Raw genomic sequence first — 10,664 nt, 5'->3', positions numbered from 1 at the left:
CAGCCTGTGAGCCGTCCTCTCTGCCTGGGCCCGGGGACGACGCGGGCAGAGGGCCCCGCGCAGGCCAGCCGACCGGGAGCCCGGGCCGGGGTCGCCGTGAGCCCGGTGGGCGGGAGCGCGTCGTTAGACACTGATTTATGCTTACTGCCACGCGCCCAGGTGCTCCTCTGCGTTAAGTACACTCACCGGTTTTTTATGCAAGGTTGAACAACTTAACGGCCTGAGCGAGTCGGATGACAGGACTTTAATTGCTATTTATCTCCCCCCGTCCCTGGGGAGAGTAATGTGCAGGCATTCGGAGAAGTTCATAAAACAGGAAAGAAAGCAATTCACAAAGTTCTGTGCACACTCACTTCCCGAGCATAACACGGAACGCCCCCCCCCTCCACCACGGGGAGGGCTGTCACTGTCTCCAGGGTCCCCAAGGCCTTGCAGGGAGCCCCCGGGGGGCAGGGAGAGGAATCCCCGAGGGCGAGGCCAGCTGACCAAGCAGGGGCGTAGCGCTGAGAATCCAACAGCCTGTCTCCGACCCCCCCAGACTCCTGGTTTCTCGTTCCTCCATCCTGGCACCGAGGGTCCACAGAGCGACCAGCACGTGCCAGGCCCCGCTGCCCGCTGCCCCCGAGGACGCCGACGGCCCGCTGAGGAGTGGGTGCCGGGTGGGGGAGGGGCGGGGGCCCCTGGAGCCCCGAGTGTCTCACTTCCTGGGCGGGGGGGGGGGGGGTGGGGATCCCAGGGCCGCGTGATCAATACCGTCGAGACTTGGCCGCGGTGAAGACGTGGGACGCCTGTCTGCGAGAGCGTTTTGTCTGGAAAAGGCGTAAATTCCGGCGTGGGGGATGGGAAGGGAGGCAGAACTGCAGCGACCGTCATTCGTCAGCCAAGGCCCCCACCTCGCCTTCGGGGCCGCGTGACAAACAGCTTCTTAAGAACATTCAGGAGGCCAGTGGAGATCACTCTCCTCTCCTCTCCGGCTCCCGGCGACTCCGAGGGCTGCCTCGTCACTCGTCACTCGTCACTCGTCACTCGGACGCATTCAAAGGACTCCGTGAGGCTAGACTTTCCCGTGTAGAAATCGCTCAGGACGGCGGGTTCCCCAGAAGAGCCTCCCAGCTGACACCTCTCATTAGCCGCCTCCAGGAGGGCCTCCGGGCCCAAGTGGAGGAGGACAGAGGAGGACGCTGTGGGGGGCACGGCTTCAGAGAGGGCGGGGGGGGGGGGCGCGGGCGGGGGGGGGGGGCCCCCCCCCCCCCCCCCCCCCCGAGGCAAAGTCGGCCTGACCTTCGGGCCTGTGGCTGTGCTCTGGGCACAGACCTCGGGGACGGACGAGTTTGTACAAACGTGGAGACTGAGTCTGCAGAGGGCCTCCGGAGCTCAGGACCTTCCCCCCCCAGCGCCCCCCAGATCCCACCCCCCACCCCTCCGGGAGCCTCTGCTCTGCAGCCGGGCCTGGTGCTGGCCCCGCACGGTCCGTGGAGGACGGGAGCACCAGCTGCCTAAAGAGAGACAGGAACCAGGCTCAGACCTCAGGGGCTCCCACAGACGTGCCTACATGTGCACACGCATACACGCACAGGTACACGTGTGCATGCACGTGCCGACCACACACACTCGCAGGCACAGAGGTACACGCAACCTCGCACCCCCACGCGTACCATGCACCCCCACGCATGTGCACAAGCACGCACAGACAGCCTCACACGTGCAGTGTGTGTGCACACAGCACGGGGAGCAGAATCAGGCAGGCGGGACTGGGGCCCGCAAAGGGTGACCCGGCCAGCAGAGGCTGACAAAAGCAGGGAGGGACGAGCTCCGTGTGACATCATGTCTCAGGGCGGGCGGCTCCTCACGCGGCCTGGACCTGCCCCCGGGAGGGGGGGGGCGGGGCACGCCTGGAGAGGGAGCTGCTTGGCCAAGGTCTGGGGTAGGACCCAGGGCGTGCGGGCGGGAGGCCAGGCTGGCAGGATGCTCGCAGCTGGTTACCAGCCGCAGCTGGGCCAATGGCTGGGGCGGGGGGGGGGGGCGGCGCCTGTCTCAAAGACCAGCCGCCACCGCCGCCCCTGGCCCAGCCTGGCCCCTTGAACAGGACGCCAATGAGAGGGGAGGGGAGAGGCCCCTGGCGGGGGATGGGCCGAGCCGCAGATGAAAGGCCTTTGAGGATGGGGGAGGGTGTCGCGCTCGGCAAAGGAAATATTGAAATGAAATCATTTCCCAGGGTTGGGGGAACTTTCGGGCCTAATTAAATAGCCGAGACTCTCGCGGCCTGCTGTCAGAGAGACGCGCCCGGGGGAGGGAGGGAGCAGATGCCGCCCTTGGAAGAGGGGGATTAGCAGGCTGCCTTCCTTTGATGCCCCCCTACCCCCACCCCGGCTCCCAGGGGCAGAGGGAGCAGCCATCGCGCACTAATTAGGGCCGGAGCCCGCCACCGCCTGTCCTTAGGCACAAATCCATATTCACGTGCTGGGGCGGCGAGGCCCCTCTCACTCCTGGGCCACCAGCTCCACGGCCACCACCGGCCCCTCACGCCTGTCTACAGAGGAAGACATGGCTGGTGGCCCGAGGGGGCAAGAGGAGAGGTCAGCGCAGGCCCGGCGGGAGGAGCGGCCCGAGGGCCCGGGAGCGCAGCGCTCGCCCCTCTGGCTCTGCCCGCCCGCCCTCCCCACCCCAGCCTGCGCCTGGCCCCGGGGTGCAAAGGGCAGGCTTGCGCTTCTTGGCTTCTTGCGGGCAGACGGCTGAGTTCCCCGCGAGTCAGGGAGGCGGAAGGAAGGGATTGGCAGACCCAGCGTGAGCACGGAGAGGGGCCCGCCCGGTCACCGTGCGCGGTGGCTGCGGAGTGAAGCAGGGGTGCAGAGAGCAACGAAGCCCCTCCCCCGGCCTCTGACGCCACGGCCCTGACCCCAGACTTCTCCCCTGGGAGAAGCCAGGGAGCCAGGACCCCACAAAGCGGCTCTGAGAGCAGAGGCCGCGGCAGGGCCGAGAAGAACCCTTCCCGCCCCGTGGACGAGACGAGGGTTGGGACGCGGGCACCGCGGCTGCACACAGCCCCCCTGCCTCAGCCCCTCATCTCCCTGTGGCTCCGAGAGCCAGGGAGCTCCGGAACCCGAAACCTGCCGTTCCCAGACCTCCAATGCCAGAGGCGCCTCAAGGCCCGAGGCCCCAGCTGGTCCCCCCGTAATCGGCACGCAGAGGCACGGGGGTGAGGCCGTTGGCCCAAGGTGGCACCACTGGGCCCTGAGGCTAGCCCCCGACCCCCCACGCCAGGAGCCAGAGCCCCTGGGCCCCTGGCACGGCCTCCGGCATGACTGCCAACCCCTCGCTCTGAGAGAGCTGCGTGAACAAGCTCCTCCTCCCCTCCCCTCGGACCGTGAACCTGGCAATGGGCCGCCATGTGCCCAGACCGCGTCCTGGGGGTGGGGGGACACTGCAGGGCCGGGCACAGGCACCCCGCACCCAGCGGGCGTTTCGTGTTCCCCACACGCATGGCGAGGCTCCTGGGGACAGGTCCCAGGCGTCCGTCTGGGGTCATCTCACCCGTTCGAAGGGTCTCCTTCAGCATCTACGTTGGTGAAAAATTCGCGTTTTCTTTTATCTGAAAATGTCTTTCACTTTCTTTTTTTAAAAAAATTTTTTTTTCAACATTTTTTATTTATTTTTGGGACAGAGAGAGACAGAGCATGAACGGGGGAGGGGCAGAGAGAGAGGGAGACACAGAATCGGAAACAGGCTCCAGGCTCCGAGCCATCAGCCCAGAGCCTGACGCGGGGCTCGAACTCCCGGACCGCGAGATCGTGACCTGGCTGAAGTCGGACGCTTAACCGACTGCGCCACCCAGGCGCCCCTGAAAATGTCTTTCACTTTCATTCTCGAAGAATAGTTTTCCTGTTTATAGGATTTTTTTTTTCCTTTTAGTACATTAAAAATATCTCCCGCTGCCTCCGGCTCTATTCATTTCTCACGAGAAGCGAGCATTTACCCAAATTATCGCTCCCCCGAGTGCCGTGTCGCTTCTGGGCAGCTGCTTCCAAAAGTTTCTCTTTGTCCTGCTCTCTGGCTGTAACGGGCTTTGACATCATTTCCCTGACTTGGACTGACCGGGGTTTCCTGAGCTCGTGAAATCGGTGTCTTCCGTCAAATCCAGGCAATTTTCAACCACAATTTCCTTAAAAATAATTAAAATGTAGGGGCTCCTGGTGGCTCAGTCGGTTAAGCGTCCGACTTCGGCTGAGGTCATGATCTCACAGTCCATGGGTTCGAGCCCCGCGTCGGGCTCTGTGCTGACGGCTCGGAGCCTGGAGCCCGCTTCGGATTCTGGGTCTCCCTGTCTCCCCGCCCCTCCCCCCTTCACTCTGTATCTCTCTCTCTCAAAAACAAACATTAAATTTTTTTTTAAATAATTAAAATGTAAACATTTCTGCTCTCTGTTCCCTCCTTCCTGAGCACATGAATATCACACGTGTCAGATTTATTCCATGGGTCTTGGAAACGCTCTGTTTTTTATTGGGTTCCCCCCCCCTTTTTTTTCCCCCTCTTCTCCAAATTAGACAATTTCTGTCGCTCTCTCTTGAAGTTCGCTAACTCTTTCCTTCGCTGTTTCCATTCTGGTATTGAGCCCATCCCATGAACTTCCATTTTGGATTTACATTTTTCAGTTCTAGAATTTCCACTTAGCTCTTTCTGTCAATTCCTATTCTCTACCACAATACCCAATCTTTTTATTTGTTATGAACATATTTTCTTTTATTTCATTGGCCACAGTCGTTACAACAGCTTTGAAATCCTTCTCTGCTCAGTTCAACGTCTTAGTCACCTTGAGGTTAGTCTTTATGATTGTCTTTTTTTTTTTTTTTTGAAAACGAGCCACATTTTCTCCTCTCCTCTTACCCCGAAATTTTGGATTGCATCCTGGGTTTTGTAGACAGTCCGCTGTGGGGCCTCCGGACTGAAGTGCATTGGTATTCATTATCTTAACAGGCAATTCATCTGGGGCGATTCAAACTAGAAGATGTCCCTCTAGGGTGGATCCCACATGGCCGTGGCCGGGCTGCTTGGGGTCCGCCCCGCCCGAGTGTGGTTCAAGTGCCGTCCGGAGACAACCCGGGGGTTTATACGCACGTCTTCGGACCCACCCCTTTCTGGGATTGTCTCTTACCTTCCTGTGGTTGAGGCTGCCTTAAACTCACTTCTCTGGTCTTCAAGCCATGAATACTGCACACTTTTTGTTGGACTTTGGACGATGTTTGTGACCTGCGTGGTGTGCACTCGGGGCTGCCCTCAGGCCGGAAGCTGTTAAAATGGGAATGTTCCTCAGTTCTGGTCCTTTCTCCTAAAGGCTGACTCCTGCCTGTTGTTCTCCCGTGACTTCAGCTACTCGCTCTAGCATCTGTTTGGTCCAGTGTTTATACTTGTTGCCTCTGGGAGAGTCGGCCTGATAGGAACTTAGCGGCTGCTACCAGAGTCAGAGCTCTGAGGCTTAAGTCGAGGCTCCCGATCGAGCCCGGCAGCCTTCCCCCAGGGCTAATCTAGTTGTCCTACTGAGATCCCGGCCCTTCTGGAATCTCTCTGAATGCCTTGCGTGTTGCTGAGACGGAATCGTGTCTCCCACAACATCTGGAGGTTGAAGCCCCCGTGTGGCTGGACCTGGGGAGAGAGGTTTCAGGAGCTTAAATGAGGGCGTAAGGGTGGGGCCCTGATCCTACAGGACGGTGACCTTACAGAAGAGGAGAGCGTTTCTCTCCCCACCTGCCACGTGAGGACCCAGTGAGAAGGCGTCTACAAGCGGGAGGAGCCCTCAGCTGAGCCCGACCACACCAGCACCCGGAGGTGGGGCTCCCGGCCCCCAGAGCTAAGAGGAGCAGAGGTCCATCGTCTAAGCCACAAGGTCTGCGGCGTTTCGTTCAGGCAGCCCAAGCCGGTTAATGCCGGTGTCGGGAAGGTTTTCCCCCTCCGGCTGCTCAGAACTCACACGTGCCCGGAGAGATTTCTAGAGCTGTTCCGTGGACAGCCCCTCCTCTGTGGCCCTCTTCCCCACCACACCCCAGCCTCTCAGCCTCCCCAGCCCCAGTCCGTGCCTCCTCACCTCCGCGGACGGCTTCTCAGCAGAAAATGGGGCTCCCCTCCCGCCTCCCCCCCCCCCAGGGGCCCTGTGCTGCCCGGTGCCCAATGTCTGTAAACGCTCGCTTTATGCCCTTTGGTTGGTTTGCGGTTGTTCATGGCAAAGTCCCTTCGGCTTCACTGAACCCTGAGCGTGACGCGCGCACCCACGGAACACGGACACGATGTCAGGTGACTCGCGCAGGTAGCGCACAGACAGCGCCCACCGGTGGCCGGAACCCGCCCGGAAAAGGACACCCCCCCCCTCCACACACGCCACAGGCGCCCGGTGTCCCGGCTTCGAAGGCGGGCGCTGTGTTCACTTCCAGCACCACCGACCAGTGTTCATGGCTTTGACGTTCATGGAATGGGGTCCTCGCGTCCGGCCTCTCACCCGCTCTGTTGCTGAACTTCCAACATGTTGCTGCATAGAGCGAGGTAGCCGCTGGCATGAATGGTTTCCGGCCTTCCGCTGGACGGGTGCCCGGCCTGGGCGCGTGCTCACGCCACCGCGGGCTTTGTGGTTACTTCTGGACTTTAGCCATTGAAAACTGCTGGAAACATTCTCATACGTGTCTTTTGGTAGAAACACGTGTGCACTTCTGTTGGGTCCATACCCAAGGTCGTAGAATTTTCCCAAAGCTGCCCAGCACGTCATAGTCCTCCTCGCCAATGCTCAGCCCTTCCTCCCTTTCCTGGCCTCCGTCGGGGGAGGTGACATCACGTGGCGTCAGGACTGCCTCTCCCTGCGAACTAGGAAAATCGAGCAATTCCCATTTCACGTCCTTAGAGGACATTCGGGCACCCCTCTTGCGAAATGCCAGTTTAAACAGTTGGCTTGGTGTTTTTTTTTATTTTTTTAATGTTTATTTTTGAGGCAGAGACAGAGCTTGAGTGGGGGAGGGACAGAGAGAGAGGGAGACACAGAATCCGAAGCAGCTCCAGGCTCTGAGCTGTCAGCACAGAGCCCAATGCGGGGCTCGAACCCACGAGCCGCAAGATCATGACCTGAGCTGAAGTCGGACGCTTAACCGACTGAGCCACCCAGGCGCCCCAATAGTTGGCTTGTTTTTTCATCCATTTGCTCACCCCTTTTTAAAATTGTTTGAGGGTTTTATCCGGTTGTAAATCTTTTGTCAAACGTGTATCGCAAATATCCCCCTGACTGATGTCTCTTAATTGTAATGTGGCCCAATTGATCAGTTACCTCCTTTATAGGTAGCGCTGTTTCCGTCCTGTTCAAATTTTCTTTTTGAGTCTTAAATCACGTCCACGGTGAGAGGATTCTGAATTACGATTCCTCCTTGCAACGTACCTCCTGTCCTTTGTTCTAGCAGCAAAGTGACAGGCAGACCTTTTATTTCTTCATATAAATCATTGATAAGAACGTTCGACAGCCCAGGACTGATGTCAGAGTCCTGCGGGAGCCCGCTGGAGCCCTCCCTCCAGGGTGACATGGGGCCACTAGCTAACTCCCTTTGTCTCTAATTCCCTGTAACAGACAAACTGCACCTAACGGTTCATCTGGGATGTACTTACCGTTTCATCCTCAAGGATAACACAGCACATTTGGCAAATGCCGTGGAAATCACAACAATAACGGGCCCTCATCCGCCGGGCTAAGGACCATGACAAGAAAAGAAAATGAGGTTAGTCTCACACGATCGCCTCTTGGAAAACCCATGCAGTCAGAGGGCAGATCTAAGGGGGGCTTCCCAGCGACCTGAAACTGGCTGGATTCTCCCCTCTTCTCTGGGACTAAATGTGCTCTGAGGTCTGATATTTTAAGAAACTGGCAGGGCCCTTCCAACCACAGAGCGGTCCCCTGACTGCGGAGGCCGGTTGCCTAGTAACCACCTCTGATGATGTCACCACCTCCAGCAGACCCAGGCAGTGAGGGTCCCCGGAAGGGTCTGCCCTCGTGGAAAGGAAGGAAAGGGTCATTGCGGATGCCAGCACAGGCCAGGGGGAGCTCCTGGGGGGGGGAGGCAGGGTGTGATCTAGGCTCAGGGCTGCGTCAGCCCCAGCAGAGGCTCCGGGACACGGCCAGGAGGTAGGTGTGTGAGGGGTCATGTGGGTGGGGTGGGAGGAGGGGCCGCCGCCCTAAAGTCTGGAAGAACAGAAGGGGGCCCCCAGGAGAGAACCCCCCCCCATCTGGCAAAGGAGAGATTCCCCCAAACAACAGAGCGGGCGACACCGAGCACCCCAGCTCGCTGGGACAGGCCCAAGGACCCCTGTGGCCCCGGGCCTGTTGTTAGAGTCTCCATCGCTCCCGAGGGCCCAGGGCGGGCCCTGAAGACGTGGTCTCTGTACCGTGAGCGCCAAGCTTGGGGCTCCAAGTCCCACCGCCTCCGGGGTCCTGTGGCAGCTCTGAACAGGGCCTATCCCAGTCCTAATGGGCCCACAGGGAGAGAAACAGGTCACAGAGCTGCAGACGTGTCTGAGGGCCGGTCTCCGAGGCTGCAGACAGAAGGGCGCGGGCGGATGTGACCAGCAGCCCAGTCCACGGCGCCTCAGACAGACATCCAGGCCCCGGGCGGCGTGGCAGACCGTGGGAAGGGGTCAGACAGGAGACCCCTCGTGAGCAGGGCTGGACCCTGAAGCCCTATCCTGCGGGACTGGGAGCGGGGCGGCGGATCAGAGAGGACCCCGGGCTCAAAATCATGCAAATAATCCAATTACTCCAGGCAATTTACTGATCCGGCAAATCGAAGGGGAATAATGAACATGAGTAAAGCCACGTCCCGCTTCCTAAGGGCTTCGCCTCCTGCTTCCCCACGCCCCTGGCTCCTTCCAGGCTCCCCCTGCACCCGTCCCCCGTCCTGCGAGGGGGACCCAGGCTCTCCCTGCACCCCGTCCCCCGTCCTGCGAGGGGGACCCAGGCTCTCCCTGCACCCCATCCCCCATCCTGCGAGGGGGACCCAGGCTCCCCCTGCACCCCATCCCCCGTCCTGCGAGGGGGACCCAGGCTCTCCCTGCACCTGTCCCCCGTCCTGCGAGGGGGACCTCCTATCACCCCTGCTGAGCTGTGCCCACTTGTGTCACCTTACCCTGAGGCCTGAGTCTGCAGCCTGGCCCCCCCACCCTTCCTGAGTCCTCTCGCAGACACGCTGACCCGGGCCCTCCATCCACACACCCTCCTCTCTGCCAGCCGGTGTCCTTCACATTTAGGGGGTGCGGCAGGCTGGTTCGTGGCCCCAAACGTCCTGACCCCTGTCACCTGTCAACGTAGGGCCGTCCATGGCGAAGTGAACCCTGGCTCAGTGTGGTCACAGGGCAGGAGGGGTGAGGACAGACGTGGCCGCTGGCTCTGCGGACGGACGGTGGGCCTCGGGCCAAGGATGCCTCCAGGAGCTGGAAAAGGTGTGGAAATGACTCCCCGGGGCCCTACCAGCGAGGCAGACCCTGACCTCCAGACCACAAGGCAGTCACGGGCTGTGGCTCCAGGGCAGAAAGTTTGCAACAACTCCTCACAGTTGCTGCAGGGACCTCGTACGGGACCAGCCGCCGGCCCTGCGGGACGCCTCCCCCCCCACCCCCCACCCCGCCAGCCCCCAGGCCCGCCGCCCTCCCCGGGGCTCGCTGCAGGGCCCGCCCGTGCCCCAACTCAGGACTCAGCTGGAGGACGGACAAGGAGAGGAGCGGCTGCGTCACGGCTCCCCGCTCAGGCCTTAACTGACAGCAGGAAAACACACATTTGCTGTGGTGACCTGTGCGGAGTTAGACACTTGCGTTATTTTAATTAAGGCTTGTGACGGATGAATCTCAATAAAGCAGCTGTTCTGGACGATGCAGGTGTATAAGTAAAGAAAACATTAGGAGGGGTGCCGGGCTCCCGGAGCTGCCGCGGACGTGTCGGCAACAAACCCTTGGAGGAAAGGGATCCATCCTGGCTATCGGCAGGTGCGAGGGATCCAGGCCCAGGTGAGGACGGGGTCCAGGGGAGGACGGAGCCCAGGAGAGGACAGTGGCCCAGGTGAGGACCGGGCCCAGGGGAGGATCAGAGCCGTGTGCAGGTATGGGGGCCTGTGTGAGGATCGGGGCCGCGTGCACCATCAGGACCATGTCGGGGGTCGGGGCCGTGCCTGGAGGGGAGAGTGGGGGAGGGTGCAGGGCAGCCTGGCCTTGTCACGTGTGGCTCCGAGGCCTCAGCCCCAGCGAGAGCCCCGCTGTGGACGGGCGGAGGACGATCCGTGGGGAGGGGGGTCCCGCACGCCCAGCCCCTCTGCCCGCCCTCCCCGGGACTCCGGCCAGGCCGGCCCAGCAGAGCACCAAGCACCGAGGGGCTGTCGGATGCGCAGTAAGGGTTCCCCTGCACCGTAAAGACGGGGTGAGGGGCTAGCCGGTGACGGGAAAGCTGAGCCCAACCCCCAGAGTCTGAGGCCGGACGGAGCACGTGCAGTTCCCAGCCCACCGTGTGCGAGGGTCGTCACCACTGTAGGCGACACGTCAGGCAGTATGACACCCACCCGACGGGGAGAGCAGCCCCCTCCCCAAGGCTGTCCTTCCCTCTTCCCTGGGATTCTTCCCAGACGTCTGGGGTGGGCAGGGCCTTGGGGAAGAAGCCCCCCCCC

General features: G+C 61.0%; 2 long non-coding RNA genes across 3 annotated transcripts; one reads left to right on the top strand and one right to left on the bottom strand.

Moving 5' to 3' along the window:
* Positions 1–229: 229 nt before the first annotated feature.
* LOC121032350 (uncharacterized) lies at positions 230–7,982 on the bottom strand. 2 transcript variants are annotated; one of them, XR_005791246.1, is made up of 3 exons: positions 7,814–7,982; positions 7,630–7,709; positions 230–809 (listed from the first exon to the last, which is right to left on the bottom strand). It is a non-coding gene; the product is annotated as an uncharacterized LOC121032350 (long non-coding RNA). The 2 variants fall into 2 exon arrangements; XR_005791247.1 differs by lacking the exons at positions 7,630–7,709; positions 7,814–7,982 and adding an exon at positions 894–2,596.
* Position 7,983: 1 nt separating this feature from the next.
* Positions 7,984–9,880, top strand: LOC121032351 (uncharacterized). The gene is made up of 2 exons (XR_005791248.1): positions 7,984–8,143; positions 9,323–9,880. It is a non-coding gene; the product is annotated as an uncharacterized LOC121032351 (long non-coding RNA).
* Positions 9,881–10,664: the final 784 nt, after the last annotated feature.

Source organism: Herpailurus yagouaroundi, unplaced genomic scaffold (assembly GCF_014898765.1).
Source record: "Herpailurus yagouaroundi ecotype Mexico unplaced genomic scaffold, PumYag 141, whole genome shotgun sequence".
Taxonomy (NCBI): Eukaryota; Metazoa; Chordata; class Mammalia; order Carnivora; family Felidae; genus Herpailurus; species Herpailurus yagouaroundi.
The sequence above is the reverse complement of the archived record's forward strand: the minus strand, read 5'-3'. Positions and strand labels throughout refer to the sequence as shown.